The sequence below is a fragment of the Triturus cristatus genome, chromosome 10, assembly GCF_964204655.1.
Source record: "Triturus cristatus chromosome 10, aTriCri1.1, whole genome shotgun sequence".
Lineage (NCBI taxonomy): Eukaryota > Metazoa > Chordata > Amphibia > Caudata > Salamandridae > Triturus > Triturus cristatus.
Window position 1 is genome coordinate 847,455,687 of NC_140593.1, and position 14,545 is coordinate 847,470,231.

The window sequence follows — 14,545 nt, forward strand, 5'->3', positions numbered from 1 at the left end:
TTCGTTTGCACGTCCTTGTGTACTGAAGGTTGGGCCTACTTCATGAAAGCAAGGCATGAGAGCAGAAATGGTTTTATTGACCTCACCGAGAGCATACACCTAGAACAAACAAAATGTCTGAAGGATAGAGGCATTTTCATTTCTTGTTCGATGACGGCCATGGAAAAGACAGCAACCATATTGCAGAAGAGAGCAGCATGTGCAGTTGCTTGCTTTGGGTGAAGCATTCACTAACTCGCTGCCAATAACCCCCGGAGCCGGTGCGAAAGGCGACTCTTGTGTGCCTCGGCTCGTTGGTCTAGGGGTATGATTCTCGCTTAGGGTGCGAGAGGTCCCGGGTTCAAATCCCGGACGAGCCCTTTTTCAGAGGTAAACATACGAATCCTACTCAAAACTCACAATGCCTGACTATTTCTCATTACACTCGCCGCATTGTTGCACAAAATATTTTGAACCTCAGAAGAAACATGGATCACCATGCTTTTTCTGCCTTCATGCTTAGTCTGTGTGTGTCCCAGGTGATGCTTTCCCAAGGTGTACTTGCTGGCATTTAGGCATCAGATATTTGTCTGTCGATGCCTGCATAAGTCAATTTTTAATACGTCTAATTGCAAGCATGTTGGCTGATATCTCTGCAGTTTTCACACTTGCTCCTCGCTTTCTGAGTGGCTGCTGATACAGCAGAATAGAAGTAGAGAGAATCCTTGAGAGGAACCTTGCTCTAACAGTAAAACACAGCAAGTGAGTTTCTGTAGTGTAGTGGTCATCACGTTCGCCTAACACGCGAAAGGTCCCCGGTTCGAGACTGTGCATGAGCTGCTTTTATGTGCACCCTCTAAAACCTTATTATCTCAATGCAAGCTTAAGAAGAGGTGGTCCTTGAACCCAGCGAGCCGTGGGAAACTTCCTTTACTTTTGCAAGACGAAACAAATTAATCCGCATCCATCAGTGGTCGCTCTTGTGCCTAGCTTTTTTTTTGTCATGCCATGTTGTATTGTGGGGTCTTTACACTTGTGACATTGCTGTGAACGTTGTAAGTGCAAACATTGGCAGGTGCAGTCAGAAGAGTCAGATCTGTGCACACCCAGGGCTGTCAGGATGGCCGAGTGGTCTAAGGCGCCAGACTCAAAAGAGCTTGATCTTCAGTGCAACTGAGACTTCTGGTCTCCTCGTGGAGGCGTGGGTTCAAATCCCACTTCTGACAGGTTTCTTTTACACCCTTAAATCGTCCTGTTTTTTGCAGTGCATTCCCCACACACCACAATCTTTGCACGGACCTGTAACATATGACGAGAAATCCACCAACGATCAGGCTGGTCCCTCAATCACAATTCCATGTATTCCTGGAAGGGACACCTCAGGCACACCTTCCGTTAAATTTGCACTCCATCACACAAACTGCCGTGCTGGTTTCTCATTAAGCAGTTGATCCCATCTTTGTTGTGAGGCTCTCCTGCCACCTTTTGGGCGGAGAAGGCACTGTCCCTGCAACAACACAGGCAGACATGTTCAACAGGGCTTCCTGGTTATGTGGGAGGAGCAGATTGTCATTGGTCCCCCCTTGCGAATTTTAATTTACATAAGGAAGACAGAGAGGTAGCTGGGAGTAGGCAGTACACACGGACATTGAACTCTATCTTGTGATTTGCAGCCAATTCTAGATTGAGGCAGGAGGAAAGGAGGTGATTTGCCCAACAATGGCCATACTGGGAATTCAGCCACCCTGGGGCTCCCAGGTGAGTGTTTCAGTCCTGCGAGCCACTCATATAAATCTCGCCTGATCGAGCCTGATCGAGCGCTGAGTGAGCGTGTTTGAATCCAAGAATCAAATGCCTCTGTCTTAGGAGCAAGAATTGGCAGGCCCTCCCTTGCATCTGGGGTGGAAGTCTATGGGGTAAGTGTCCAGGACTTGCAGAGGAGTACAAGTGCCAGAAAGTGCCTGCAGTTCTCATCAGCGCCTTTTTTCTGCTCTCTGGCAGCTAGGATATCGACTGATCCCTTCCTTGCAAGAGTGAAAAAAACAACACCTTGAGAGAAAACATGACTTTGTGTGGTTCACATAGAGAGAGAGCAGCCAAATAGCCCTGCTTTGTTTCTGAAAGACGCATCAGAAATTGCTTAAAATGCCGACTGGGGAATCAGGCTCGTTGGTCTAGGGGTATGATTCTCGCTTCGGGTGCGAGAGGTCCCGGGTTCAAATCCCGGACGAGCCCATGCTGTGGAATTATTTTTAGGCTGCTTATTATATAGGGCCATTTCTTCTTTTCAATGCTATAAGACGCCGTGTATGGTGAGAAAGTTCCTTTCCCTCTACGCTATTTCCCACTTTTGGCGTATAGAATTTCAGTGCCGGACTTCTTTGCAACTCCTTTTCTGGGGTGGACCATCAGTGTAGGAAAATTAAATGCAAAGTGTTTTTCTAGTGTGATTTCAGGTATGGTTTTAAAATCGCCTTTTGGAATAAAAGTGGTCCTCGTTCCTTTCTTCCAAAGAAAGAGATCGGGTAAGGAGGGTCCAACTTTGAGCTTCATGGACATTGGCCCTTGGTCTGTGCATTCCAGCCCACTACATGCCAAGAAGATTCGTGCAAGCGTGTCTGTTTCTGTAGTGTAGTGGTTATCACGTTCGCTTTACACGCGAAAGGTCCCTGGTTCGAGACCGGGCAGAAACAGCAGCTTTCTGTTTTTCACACAGTTTGCATTTACTCTCTCAACTTATAGGAAAGCTGAGATAATGGAAGCTGTCTATCCCTCACCAGCGTGATGTACTGTGCTCCAGGGGCATCAGTGACAGCTCAAAAAGAGAAGTGACGATAGTTTGCGCTATTCGTTTGCACGTCCTTGTGTACTGAAGGTTGGGCCTACTTCATGAAAGCAAGGCATGAGAGCAGAAATGGTTTTATTGACCTCACCGAGAGCATACACCTAGAACAAACAAAATGTCTGAAGGATAGAGGCATTTTCATTTCTTGTTCGATGACGGCCATGGAAAAGACAGCAACCATATTGCAGAAGAGAGCAGCATGTGCAGTTGCTTGCTTTGGGTGAAGCATTCACTAACTCGCTGCCAATAACCCCCGGAGCCGGTGCGAAAGGCGACTCTTGTGTGCCTCGGCTCGTTGGTCTAGGGGTATGATTCTCGCTTAGGGTGCGAGAGGTCCCGGGTTCAAATCCCGGACGAGCCCTTTTTCAGAGGTAAACATACGAATCCTACTCAAAACTCACAATGCCTGACTATTTCTCATTACACTCGCCGCATTGTTGCACAAAATATTTTGAACCTCAGAAGAAACATGGATCACCATGCTTTTTCTGCCTTCATGCTTAGTCTGTGTGTGTCCCAGGTGATGCTTTCCCAAGGTGTACTTGCTGGCATTTAGGCATCAGATATTTGTCTGTCGATGCCTGCATAAGTCAATTTTTAATACGTCTAATTGCAAGCATGTTGGCTGATATCTCTGCAGTTTTCACACTTGCTCCTCGCTTTCTGAGTGGCTGCTGATACAGCAGAATAGAAGTAGAGAGAATCCTTGAGAGGAACCTTGCTCTAACAGTAAAACACAGCAAGTGAGTTTCTGTAGTGTAGTGGTCATCACGTTCGCCTAACACGCGAAAGGTCCCCGGTTCGAGACTGTGCATGAGCTGCTTTTATGTGCACCCTCTAAAACCTTATTATCTCAATGCAAGCTTAAGAAGAGGCGGTCCTTGAACCCAGCGAGCCGTGGGAAACTTCCTTTACTTTTGCAAGACGAAACAAATTAATCCGCATCCATCAGTGGTCGCTCTTGTGCCTAGCTTTTTTTTTGTCATGCCATGTTGTATTGTGGGGTCTTTACACTTGTGACATTGCTGTGAACGTTGTAAGTGCAAACATTGGCAGGTGCAGTCAGAAGAGTCAGATCTGTGCACACCCAGGGCTGTCAGGATGGCCGAGTGGTCTAAGGCGCCAGACTCAAGAGAGCTTGATCTTCAGTGCAACTGAGACTTCTGGTCTCCTCGTGGAGGCGTGGGTTCAAATCCCACTTCTGACAGGTTTCTTTTACACCCTTAAATCGTCCTGTTTTTTGCAGTGCATTCCCCACACACCACAATCTTTGCACGGACCTGTAACATATGACGAGAAATCCACCAACGATCAGGCTGGTCCCTCAATCACAATTCCATGTATTCCTGGAAGGGACACCTCAGGCACACCTTCCGTTAAATTTGCACTCCATCACACAAACTGCCGTGCTGGTTTCTCATTAAGCAGTTGATCCCATCTTTGTTGTGAGGCTCTCCTGCCACCTTTTGGGCGGAGAAGGCACTGTCCCTGCAACAACACAGGCAGACATGTTCAACAGGGCTTCCTGGTTATGTGGGAGGAGCAGATTGTCATTGGTCCCCCCTTGCGAATTTTAATTTACATAAGGAAGACAGAGAGGTAGCTGGGAGTAGGCAGTACACACGGACATTGAACTCTATCTTGTGATTTGCAGCCAATTCTAGATTGAGGCAGGAGGAAAGGAGGTGATTTGCCCAACAATGGCCATACTGGGAATTCAGCCACCCTGGGGCTCCCAGGTGAGTGTTTCAGTCCTGCGAGCCACTCATATAAATCTCGCCTGATCGAGCCTGATCGAGCGCTGAGTGAGCGTGTTTGAATCCAAGAATCAAATGCCTCTGTCTTAGGAGCAAGAATTGGCAGGCCCTCCCTTGCATCTGGGGTGGAAGTCTATGGGGTAAGTGTCCAGGACTTGCAGAGGAGTACAAGTGCCAGAAAGTGCCTGCAGTTCTCATCAGCGCCTTTTTTCTGCTCTCTGGCAGCTAGGATATCGACTGATCCCTTCCTTGCAAGAGTGAAAAAAACAACACCTTGAGAGAAAACATGACTTTGTGTGGTTCACATAGAGAGAGAGCAGCCAAATAGCCCTGCTTTGTTTCTGAAAGACGCATCAGAAATTGCTTAAAATGCCAACTGGGGAATCAGGCTCGTTGGTCTAGGGGTATGATTCTCGCTTCGGGTGCGAGAGGTCCCGGGTTCAAATCCCGGACGAGCCCATGCTGTGGAATTATTTTTAGGCTGCTTATTATATAGGGCCATTTCTTCTTTTCAATGCTATAAGACGCCGTGTATGGTGAGAAAGTTCCTTTCCCTCTACGCTATTTCCCACTTTTGGCGTATAGAATTTCAGTGCCGGACTTCTTTGCAACTCCTTTTCTGGGGTGGACCATCAGTGTAGGAAAATTAAATGCAAAGTGTTTTTCTAGTGTGATTTCAGGTATGGTTTTAAAATCGCCTTTTGGAATAAAAGTGGTCCTCGTTCCTTTCTTCCAAAGAAAGAGATCGGGTAAGGAGGGTCCAACTTTGAGCTTCATGGACATTGGCCCTTGGACTGTGCATTCCAGCCCACTACATGCCAAGAAGATTCGTGCAAGCATGTCTGTTTCTGTAGTGTAGTGGTTATCACGTTCGCTTTACACGCGAAAGGTCCCTGGTTCGAGACCGGGCAGAAACAGCAGCTTTCTGTTTTTCACACAGTTTGCATTTACTCTCTCAACTTATAGGAAAGCTGAGATAATGGAAGCTGTCTATCCCTCACCAGCGTGATGTACTGTGCTCCAGGGGCATCAGTGACAGCTCAAAAAGAGAAGTGGCGATAGTTTGCGCTATTCGTTTGCACGTCCTTGTGTACTGAAGGTTGGGCCTACTTCATGAAAGCAAGGCATGAGAGCAGAAATGGTTTTATTGACCTCACCGAGAGCATACACCTAGAACAAACAAAATGTCTGAAGGATAGAGGCATTTTCATTTCTTGTTCGATGACGGCCATGGAAAAGACAGCAACCATATTGCAGAAGAGAGCAGCATGTGCAGTTGCTTGCTTTGGGTGAAGCATTCACTAACTCGCTGCCAATAACCCCCGGAGCCGGTGCGAAAGGCGACTCTTGTGTGCCTCGGCTCGTTGGTCTAGGGGTATGATTCTCGCTTAGGGTGCGAGAGGTCCCGGGTTCAAATCCCGGACGAGCCCTTTTTCAGAGGTAAACATACGAATCCTACTCAAAACTCACAATGCCTGACTATTTCTCATTACACTCGCCGCATTGTTGCACAAAATATTTTGAACCTCAGAAGAAACATGGATCACCATGCTTTTTCTGCCTTCATGCTTAGTCTGTGTGTGTCCCAGGTGATGCTTTCCCAAGGTGTACTTGCTGGCATTTAGGCATCAGATATTTGTCTGTCGATGCCTGCATAAGTCAATTTTTAATACGTCTAATTGCAAGCATGTTGGCTGATATCTCTGCAGTTTTCACACTTGCTCCTCGCTTTCTGAGTGGCTGCTGATACAGCAGAATAGAAGTAGAGAGAATCCTTGAGAGGAACCTTGCTCTAACAGTAAAACACAGCAAGTGAGTTTCTGTAGTGTAGTGGTCATCACGTTCGCCTAACACGCGAAAGGTCCCCGGTTCGAGACTGTGCATGAGCTGCTTTTATGTGCACCCTCTAAAACCTTATTATCTCAATGCAAGCTTAAGAAGAGGCGGTCCTTGAACCCAGCGAGCCGTGGGAAACTTCCTTTACTTTTGCAAGACGAAACAAATTAATCCGCATCCATCAGTGGTCGCTCTTGTGCCTAGCTTTTTTTTTGTCATGCCATGTTGTATTGTGGGGTCTTTACACTTGTGACATTGCTGTGAACGTTGTAAGTGCAAACATTGGCAGGTGCAGTCAGAAGAGTCAGATCTGTGCACACCCAGGGCTGTCAGGATGGCCGAGTGGTCTAAGGCGCCAGACTCAAGAGAGCTTGATCTTCAGTGCAACTGAGACTTCTGGTCTCCTCATGGAGGCGTGGGTTCAAATCCCACTTCTGACAGGTTTCTTTTACACCCTTAAATCGTCCTGTTTTTTGCAGTGCATTCCCCACACACCACAATCTTTGCACGGACCTGTAACATATGACGAGAAATCCACCAACGATCAGGCTGGTCCCTCAATCACAATTCCATGTATTCCTGGAAGGGACACCTCAGGCACACCTTCCGTTAAATTTGCACTCCATCACACAAACTGCCGTGCTGGTTTCTCATTAAGCAGTTGATCCCATCTTTGTTGTGAGGCTCTCCTGCCACCTTTTGGGCGGAGAAGGCACTGTCCCTGCAACAACACAGGCAGACATGTTCAACAGGGCTTCCTGGTTATGTGGGAGGAGCAGATTGTCATTGGTCCCCCCTTGCGAATTTTAATTTACATAAGGAAGACAGAGAGGTAGCTGGGAGTAGGCAGTACACACGGACATTGAACTCTATCTTGTGATTTGCAGCCAATTCTAGATTGAGGCAGGAGGAAAGGAGGTGATTTGCCCAACAATGGCCATACTGGGAATTCAGCCACCCTGGGGCTCCCAGGTGAGTGTTTCAGTCCTGCGAGCCACTCATATAAATCTCGCCTGATCGAGCCTGATCGAGCGCTGAGTGAGCGTGTTTGAATCCAAGAATCAAATGCCTCTGTCTTAGGAGCAAGAATTGGCAGGCCCTCCCTTGCATCTGGGGTGGAAGTCTATGGGGTAAGTGTCCAGGACTTGCAGAGGAGTACAAGTGCCAGAAAGTGCCTGCAGTTCTCATCAGCGCCTTTTTTCTGCTCTCTGGCAGCTAGGATATCGACTGATCCCTTTCTTGCAAGAGTGAAAAAAACAACACCTTGAGAGAAAACATGACTTTGTGTGGTTCACATAGAGAGAGAGCAGCCAAATAGCCCTGCTTTGTTTCTGAAAGACGCATCAGAAATTGCTTAAAATGCCGACTGGGGAATCAGGCTCGTTGGTCTAGGGGTATGATTCTTGCTTCGGGTGCGAGAGGTCCCGGGTTCAAATCCCGGACGAGCCCATGCTGTGGAATTATTTCTAGGCTGCTTATTATATAGGGCCATTTCTTCTTTTCAATGCTATAAGACGCCGTGTATGGTGAGAAAGTTCCTTTCCCTCTACGCTATTTCCCACTTTTGGCGTATAGAATTTCAGTGCCGGACTTCTTTGCAACTGCTTTTCTGGGGTGGACCATCAGTGTAGGAAAATTAAACGCAAAGTGTTTTTCTAGTGTGATTTCAGGTATGGTTTTAAAATCGCCTTTTGGAATAAAAGTGGTCCTCGTTCCTTTCTTCCAAAGAAAGAGATCGGGTAAGGAGGGTCCAACTTTGAGCTTCATGGACATTGGCCCTTGGTCTGTGCATTCCAGCCCACTACATGCCAAGAAGATTCGTGCAAGCGTGTCTGTTTCTGTAGTGTAGTGGTTATCACGTTCGCTTTACACGCGAAAGGTCCCTGGTTCGAGACCGGGCAGAAACAGCAGCTTTCTGTTTTTCACACAGTTTGCATTTACTCTCTCAACTTATAGGAAAGCTGAGATAATGGAAGCTGTCTATCCCTCACCAGCGTGATGTACTGTGCTCCAGGGGCATCAGTGACAGCTCAAAAAGAGAAGTGACGATAGTTTGCGCTATTCGTTTGCACGTCCTTGTGTACTGAAGGTTGGGCCTACTTCATGAAAGCAAGGCATGAGAGCAGAAATGGTTTTATTGACCTCACCGAGAGCATACACCTAGAACAAACAAAATGTCTGAAGGATAGAGGCATTTTCATTTCTTGTTCGATGACGGCCATGGAAAAGACAGCAACCATATTGCAGAAGAGAGCAGCATGTGCAGTTGCTTGCTTTGGGTGAAGCATTCACTAACTCGCTGCCAATAACCCCCGGAGCCGGTGCGAAAGGCGACTCTTGTGTGCCTCGGCTCGTTGGTCTAGGGGTATGATTCTCGCTTAGGGTGCGAGAGGTCCCGGGTTCAAATCCCGGACGAGCCCTTTTTCAGAGGTAAACATACGAATCCTACTCAAAACTCACAATGCCTGACTATTTCTCATTACACTCGCCGCATTGTTGCACAAAATATTTTGAACCTCAGAAGAAACATGGATCACCATGCTTTTTCTGCCTTCATGCTTAGTCTGTGTGTGTCCCAGGTGATGCTTTCCCAAGGTGTACTTGCTGGCATTTAGGCATCAGATATTTGTCTGTCGATGCCTGCATAAGTCAATTTTTAATACGTCTAATTGCAAGCATGTTGGCTGATATCTCTGCAGTTTTCACACTTGCTCCTCGCTTTCTGAGTGGCTGCTGATACAGCAGAATAGAAGTAGAGAGAATCCTTGAGAGGAACCTTGCTCTAACAGTAAAACACAGCAAGTGAGTTTCTGTAGTGTAGTGGTCATCACGTTCGCCTAACACGCGAAAGGTCCCCGGTTCGAGACTGTGCATGAGCTGCTTTTATGTGCACCCTCTAAAACCTTATTATCTCAATGCAAGCTTAAGAAGAGGCGGTCCTTGAACCCAGCGAGCCGTGGGAAACTTCCTTTACTTTTGCAAGACGAAACAAATTAATCCGCATCCATCAGTGGTCGCTCTTGTGCCTAGCTTTTTTTTTGTCATGCCATGTTGTATTGTGGGGTCTCTACACTTGTGACATTGCTGTGAACGTTGTAAGTGCAAACATTGGCAGGTGCAGTCAGAAGAGTCAGATCTGTACACACCCAGGGCTGTCAGGATGGCCGAGTGGTCTAAGGCGCCAGACTCAAGAGAGCTTGATCTTCAGTGCAACTGAGACTTCTGGTCTCCTCATGGAGGCGTGGGTTCAAATCCCACTTCTGACAGGTTTCTTTTACACCCTTAAATCGTCCTGTTTTTTGCAGTGCATTCCCCACACACCACAATCTTTGCACGGACCTGTAACATATGACGAGAAATCCACCAACGATCAGGCTGGTCCCTCAATCACAATTCCATGTATTCCTGGAAGGGACACCTCAGGCACACCTTCCGTTAAATTTGCACTCCATCACACAAACTGCCGTGCTGGTTTCTCATTAAGCAGTTGATCCCATCTTTGTTGTGAGGCTCTCCTGCCACCTTTTGGGCGGAGAAGGCACTGTCCCTGCAACAACACAGGCAGACATGTTCAACAGGGCTTCCTGGTTATGTGGGAGGAGCAGATTGTCATTGGTCCCCCCTTGCGAATTTTAATTTACATAAGGAAGACAGAGAGGTAGCTGGGAGTAGGCAGTACACACGGACATTGAACTCTATCTTGTGATTTGCAGCCAATTCTAGATTGAGGCAGGAGGAAAGGAGGTGATTTGCCCAACAATGGCCATACTGGGAATTCAGCCACCCTGGGGCTCCCAGGTGAGTGTTTCAGTCCTGCGAGCCACTCATATAAATCTCGCCTGATCGAGCCTGATCGAGCGCTGAGTGAGCGTGTTTGAATCCAAGAATCAAATGCCTCTGTCTTAGGAGCAAGAATTGGCAGGCCCTCCCTTGCATCTGGGGTGGAAGTCTATGGGGTAAGTGTCCAGGACTTGCAGAGGAGTACAAGTGCCAGAAAGTGCCTGCAGTTCTCATCAGCGCCTTTTTTCTGCTCTCTGGCAGCTAGGATATCGACTGATCCCTTCCTTGCAAGAGTGAAAAAAACAACACCTTGAGAGAAAACATGACTTTGTGTGGTTCACATAGAGAGAGAGCAGCCAAATAGCCCTGCTTTGTTTCTGAAAGACGCATCAGAAATTGCTTAAAATGCCGACTGGGGAATCAGGCTCGTTGGTCTAGGGGTATGATTCTCGCTTCGGGTGCGAGAGGTCCCGGGTTCAAATCCCGGACGAGCCCATGCTGTGGAATTATTTTTAGGCTGCTTATTATATAGGGCCATTTCTTCTTTTCAATGCTATAAGACGCCGTGTATGGTGAGAAAGTTCCTTTCCCTCTACGCTATTTCCCACTTTTGGCGTATAGAATTTCAGTGCCGGACTTCTTTGCAACTGCTTTTCTGGGGTGGACCATCAGTGTAGGAAAATTAAATGCAAAGTGTTTTTCTAGTGTGATTTCAGGTATGGTTTTAAAATCGCCTTTTGGAATAAAAGTGGTCCTCGTTCCTTTCTTCCAAAGAAAGAGATCGGGTAAGGAGGGTCCAACTTTGAGCTTCATGGACATTGGCCCTTGGTCTGTGCATTCCAGCCCACTACATGCCAAGAAGATTCGTGCAAGCGTGTCTGTTTCTGTAGTGTAGTGGTTATCACGTTCGCTTTACACGCGAAAGGTCCCTGGTTCGAGACCGGGCAGAAACAGCAGCTTTCTGTTTTTCACACAGTTTGCATTTACTCTCTCAACTTATAGGAAAGCTGAGATAATGGAAGCTGTCTATCCCTCACCAGCGTGATGTACTGTGCTCCAGGGGCATCAGTGACAGCTCAAAAAGAGAAGTGACGATAGTTTGCGCTATTCGTTTGCACGTCCTTGTGTACTGAAGGTTGGGCCTACTTCATGAAAGCAAGGCATGAGAGCAGAAATGGTTTTATTGACCTCACCGAGAGCATACACCTAGAACAAACAAAATGTCTGAAGGATAGAGGCATTTTCATTTCTTGTTCGATGACGGCCATGGAAAAGACAGCAACCATATTGCAGAAGAGAGCAGCATGTGCAGTTGCTTGCTTTGGGTGAAGCATTCACTAACTCGCTGCCAATAACCCCCGGAGCCGGTGCGAAAGGCGACTCTTGTGTGCCTCGGCTCGTTGGTCTAGGTGTATGATTCTCGCTTAGGGTGCGAGAGGTCCCGGGTTCAAATCCCGGACGAGCCCTTTTTCAGAGGTAAACATACGAATCCTACTCAAAACTCACAATGCCTGACTATTTCTCATTACACTCGCCGCATTGTTGCACAAAATATTTTGAACCTCAGAAGAAACATGGATCACCATGCTTTTTCTGCCTTCATGCTTAGTCTGTGTGTGTCCCAGGTGATGCTTTCCCAAGGTGTACTTGCTGGCATTTAGGCATCAGATATTTGTCTGTCGATGCCTGCATAAGTCAATTTTTAATACGTCTAATTGCAAGCATGTTGGCTGATATCTCTGCAGTTTTCACACTTGCTCCTCGCTTTCTGAGTGGCTGCTGATACAGCAGAATAGAAGTAGAGAGAATCCTTGAGAGGAACCTTGCTCTAACAGTGAAAACACAGCAAGTGAGTTTCTGTAGTGTAGTGGTCATCACGTTCGCCTAACACGCGAAAGGTCCCCGGTTCGAGACTGTGCATGAGCTGCTTTTATGTGCACCCTCTAAAACCTTATTATCTCAATGCAAGCTTAAGAAGAGGCGGTCCTTGAACCCAGCGAGCCGTGGGAAACTTCCTTTACTTTTGCAAGACGAAACAAATTAATCCGCATCCATCAGTGGTCGCTCTTGTGCCTAGCTTTTTTTTTGTCATGCCATGTTGTATTGTGGGGTCTTTACACTTGTGACATTGCTGTGAACGTTGTAAGTGCAAACATTGGCAGGTGCAGTCAGAAGAGTCAGATCTGTGCACACCCAGGGCTGTCAGGATGGCCGAGTGGTCTAAGGCGCCAGACTCAAGAGAGCTTGATCTTCAGTGCAACTGAGACTTCTGTTCTTCTCATGGAGGCGTGGGTTCAAATCCCACTTCTGACAGGTTTCTTTTACACCCTTAAATCGTCCTGTTTTTTGCAGTGCATTCCCCACACACCACAATCTTTGCACGGACCTGTAACATATGACGAGAAATCCACCAACGATCAGGCTGGTCCCTCAATCACAATTCCATGTATTCCTGGAAGGGACACCTCAGGCACACCTTCCGTTAAATTTGCACTCCATCACACAAACTGCCGTGCTGGTTTCTCATTAAGCAGTTGATCCCATCTTTGTTGTGAGGCTCTCCTGCCACCTTTTGGGCGGAGAAGGCACTGTCCCTGCAACAACACAGGCAGACATGTTCAACAGGGCTTCCTGGTTATGTGGGAGGAGCAGATTGTCATTGGTCCCCCCTTGCGAATTTTAATTTACATAAGGAAGACAGAGAGGTAGCTGGGAGTAGGCAGTACACACGGACATTGAACTCTATCTTGTGATTTGCAGCCAATTCTAGATTGAGGCAGGAGGAAAGGAGGTGATTTGCCCAACAATGGCCATACTGGGAATTCAGCCACCCTGGGGCTCCCAGGTGAGTGTTTCAGTCCTGCGAGCCACTCATATAAATCTCGCCTGATCGAGCCTGATCGAGCGCTGAGTGAGCGTGTTTGAATCCAAGAATCAAATGCCTCTGTCTTAGGAGCAAGAATTGGCAGGCCCTCCCTTGCATCTGGGGTGGAAGTCTATGGGGTAAGTGTCCAGGACTTGCAGAGGAGTACAAGTGCCAGAAAGTGCCTGCAGTTCTCATCAGCGCCTTTTTTCTGCTCTCTGGCAGCTAGGATATCGACTGATCCCTTCCTTGCAAGAGTGAAAAAAACAACACCTTGAGAGAAAACATGACTTTGTGTGGTTCACATAGAGAGAGAGCAGCCAAATAGCCCTGCTTTGTTTCTGAAAGACGCATCAGAAATTGCTTAAAATGCCGACTGGGGAATCAGGCTCGTTGGTCTAGGGGTATGATTCTCGCTTCGGGTGCGAGAGGTCCCGGGTTCAAATCCCGGACGAGCCCATGCTGTGGAATTATTTTTAGGCTGCTTATTATATAGGGCCATTTCTTCTTTTCAATGCTATAAGACGCCGTGTATGGTGAGAAAGTTCCTTTCCCTCTACGCTATTTCCCACTTTTGGCGTATAGAATTTCAGTGCCGGACTTCTTTGCAACTGCTTTTCTGGGGTGGACCATCAGTGTAGGAAAATTAAATGCAAAGTGTTTTTCTAGTGTGATTTCAGGTATGGTTTTAAAATCGCCTTTTGGAATAAAAGTGGTCCTCGTTCCTTTCTTCCAAAGAAAGAGATCGGGTAAGGAGGGTCCAACTTTGAGCTTCATGGACATTGGCCCTTGGTCTGTGCATTCCAGCCCACTACATGCCAAGAAGATTCGTGCAAGCGTGTCTGTTTCTGTAGTGTAGTGGTTATCACGTTCGCTTTACACGCGAAAGGTCCCTGGTTCGAGACCGGGCAGAAACAGCAGCTTTCTGTTTTTCACACAGTTTGCATTTACTCTCTCAACTTATAGGAAAGCTGAGATAATGGAAGCTGTCTATCCCTCACCAGCGTGATGTACTGTGCTCCAGGGGCATCAGTGACAGCTCAAAAAGAGAAGTGACGATAGTTTGCGCTATTCGTTTGCACGTCCTTGTGTACTGAAGGTTGGGCCTACTTCATGAAAGCAAGGCATGAGAGCAGAAATGGTTTTATTGACCTCACCGAGAGCATACACCTAGAACAAACAAAATGTCTGAAGGATAGAGGCATTTTCATTTCTTGTTCGATGACGGCCATGGAAAAGACAGCAACCATATTGCAGAAGAGAGCAGCATGTGCAGTTGCTTGCTTTGGGTGAAGCATTCACTAACTCGCTGCCAATAACCCCCGGAGCCGGTGCGAAAGGCGACTCTTGTGTGCCTCGGCTCGTTGGTCTAGGTGTATGATTCTCGCTTAGGGTGCGAGAGGTCCCGGGTTCAAATCCCGGACGAGCCCTTTTTCAGAGGTAAACATACGAATCCTACTCAAAACTCACAATGCCTGACTATTT

The 14,545-nt window shown here is 47.3% G+C and overlaps 16 non-coding genes across 16 annotated transcripts; all 16 read left to right on the forward strand.

Moving 5' to 3' along the window:
* Window positions 1-287: 287 nt before the first annotated feature.
* TRNAP-AGG (transfer RNA proline (anticodon AGG)) lies at window positions 288-359 on the forward strand. The gene has a single exon. It is a non-coding gene; the product is annotated as a tRNA-Pro (tRNA).
* A 1,783-nt stretch (window positions 360-2,142) lies between these two features.
* On the forward strand, window positions 2,143-2,214 carry TRNAP-CGG (transfer RNA proline (anticodon CGG)). The gene has a single exon. It is a non-coding gene; the product is annotated as a tRNA-Pro (tRNA).
* A 385-nt stretch (window positions 2,215-2,599) lies between these two features.
* On the forward strand, window positions 2,600-2,672 carry TRNAV-UAC (transfer RNA valine (anticodon UAC)). Its single transcript has one exon. It is a non-coding gene; the product is annotated as a tRNA-Val (tRNA).
* A 441-nt stretch (window positions 2,673-3,113) lies between these two features.
* Window positions 3,114-3,185, forward strand: TRNAP-AGG (transfer RNA proline (anticodon AGG)). The gene has a single exon. It is a non-coding gene; the product is annotated as a tRNA-Pro (tRNA).
* Window positions 3,186-4,968: 1,783 nt separating this feature from the next.
* TRNAP-CGG (transfer RNA proline (anticodon CGG)) lies at window positions 4,969-5,040 on the forward strand. Its single transcript has one exon. It is a non-coding gene; the product is annotated as a tRNA-Pro (tRNA).
* A 385-nt stretch (window positions 5,041-5,425) lies between these two features.
* On the forward strand, window positions 5,426-5,498 carry TRNAV-UAC (transfer RNA valine (anticodon UAC)). The gene has a single exon. It is a non-coding gene; the product is annotated as a tRNA-Val (tRNA).
* Window positions 5,499-5,939: 441 nt separating this feature from the next.
* Window positions 5,940-6,011, forward strand: TRNAP-AGG (transfer RNA proline (anticodon AGG)). The gene has a single exon. It is a non-coding gene; the product is annotated as a tRNA-Pro (tRNA).
* Window positions 6,012-6,745: 734 nt separating this feature from the next.
* TRNAL-CAA (transfer RNA leucine (anticodon CAA)) lies at window positions 6,746-6,857 on the forward strand. The gene is made up of 2 exons: window positions 6,746-6,783; window positions 6,812-6,857. It is a non-coding gene; the product is annotated as a tRNA-Leu (tRNA).
* A 937-nt stretch (window positions 6,858-7,794) lies between these two features.
* On the forward strand, window positions 7,795-7,866 carry TRNAP-CGG (transfer RNA proline (anticodon CGG)). The gene has a single exon. It is a non-coding gene; the product is annotated as a tRNA-Pro (tRNA).
* Window positions 7,867-8,251: 385 nt separating this feature from the next.
* TRNAV-UAC (transfer RNA valine (anticodon UAC)) lies at window positions 8,252-8,324 on the forward strand. Its single transcript has one exon. It is a non-coding gene; the product is annotated as a tRNA-Val (tRNA).
* A 441-nt stretch (window positions 8,325-8,765) lies between these two features.
* TRNAP-AGG (transfer RNA proline (anticodon AGG)) lies at window positions 8,766-8,837 on the forward strand. The gene has a single exon. It is a non-coding gene; the product is annotated as a tRNA-Pro (tRNA).
* A 734-nt stretch (window positions 8,838-9,571) lies between these two features.
* TRNAL-CAA (transfer RNA leucine (anticodon CAA)) lies at window positions 9,572-9,683 on the forward strand. Its single transcript has 2 exons — window positions 9,572-9,609; window positions 9,638-9,683. It is a non-coding gene; the product is annotated as a tRNA-Leu (tRNA).
* Window positions 9,684-10,620: 937 nt separating this feature from the next.
* Window positions 10,621-10,692, forward strand: TRNAP-CGG (transfer RNA proline (anticodon CGG)). The gene has a single exon. It is a non-coding gene; the product is annotated as a tRNA-Pro (tRNA).
* Window positions 10,693-11,077: 385 nt separating this feature from the next.
* On the forward strand, window positions 11,078-11,150 carry TRNAV-UAC (transfer RNA valine (anticodon UAC)). Its single transcript has one exon. It is a non-coding gene; the product is annotated as a tRNA-Val (tRNA).
* Window positions 11,151-13,447: 2,297 nt separating this feature from the next.
* TRNAP-CGG (transfer RNA proline (anticodon CGG)) lies at window positions 13,448-13,519 on the forward strand. The gene has a single exon. It is a non-coding gene; the product is annotated as a tRNA-Pro (tRNA).
* Window positions 13,520-13,904: 385 nt separating this feature from the next.
* TRNAV-UAC (transfer RNA valine (anticodon UAC)) lies at window positions 13,905-13,977 on the forward strand. Its single transcript has one exon. It is a non-coding gene; the product is annotated as a tRNA-Val (tRNA).
* Window positions 13,978-14,545: the final 568 nt, after the last annotated feature.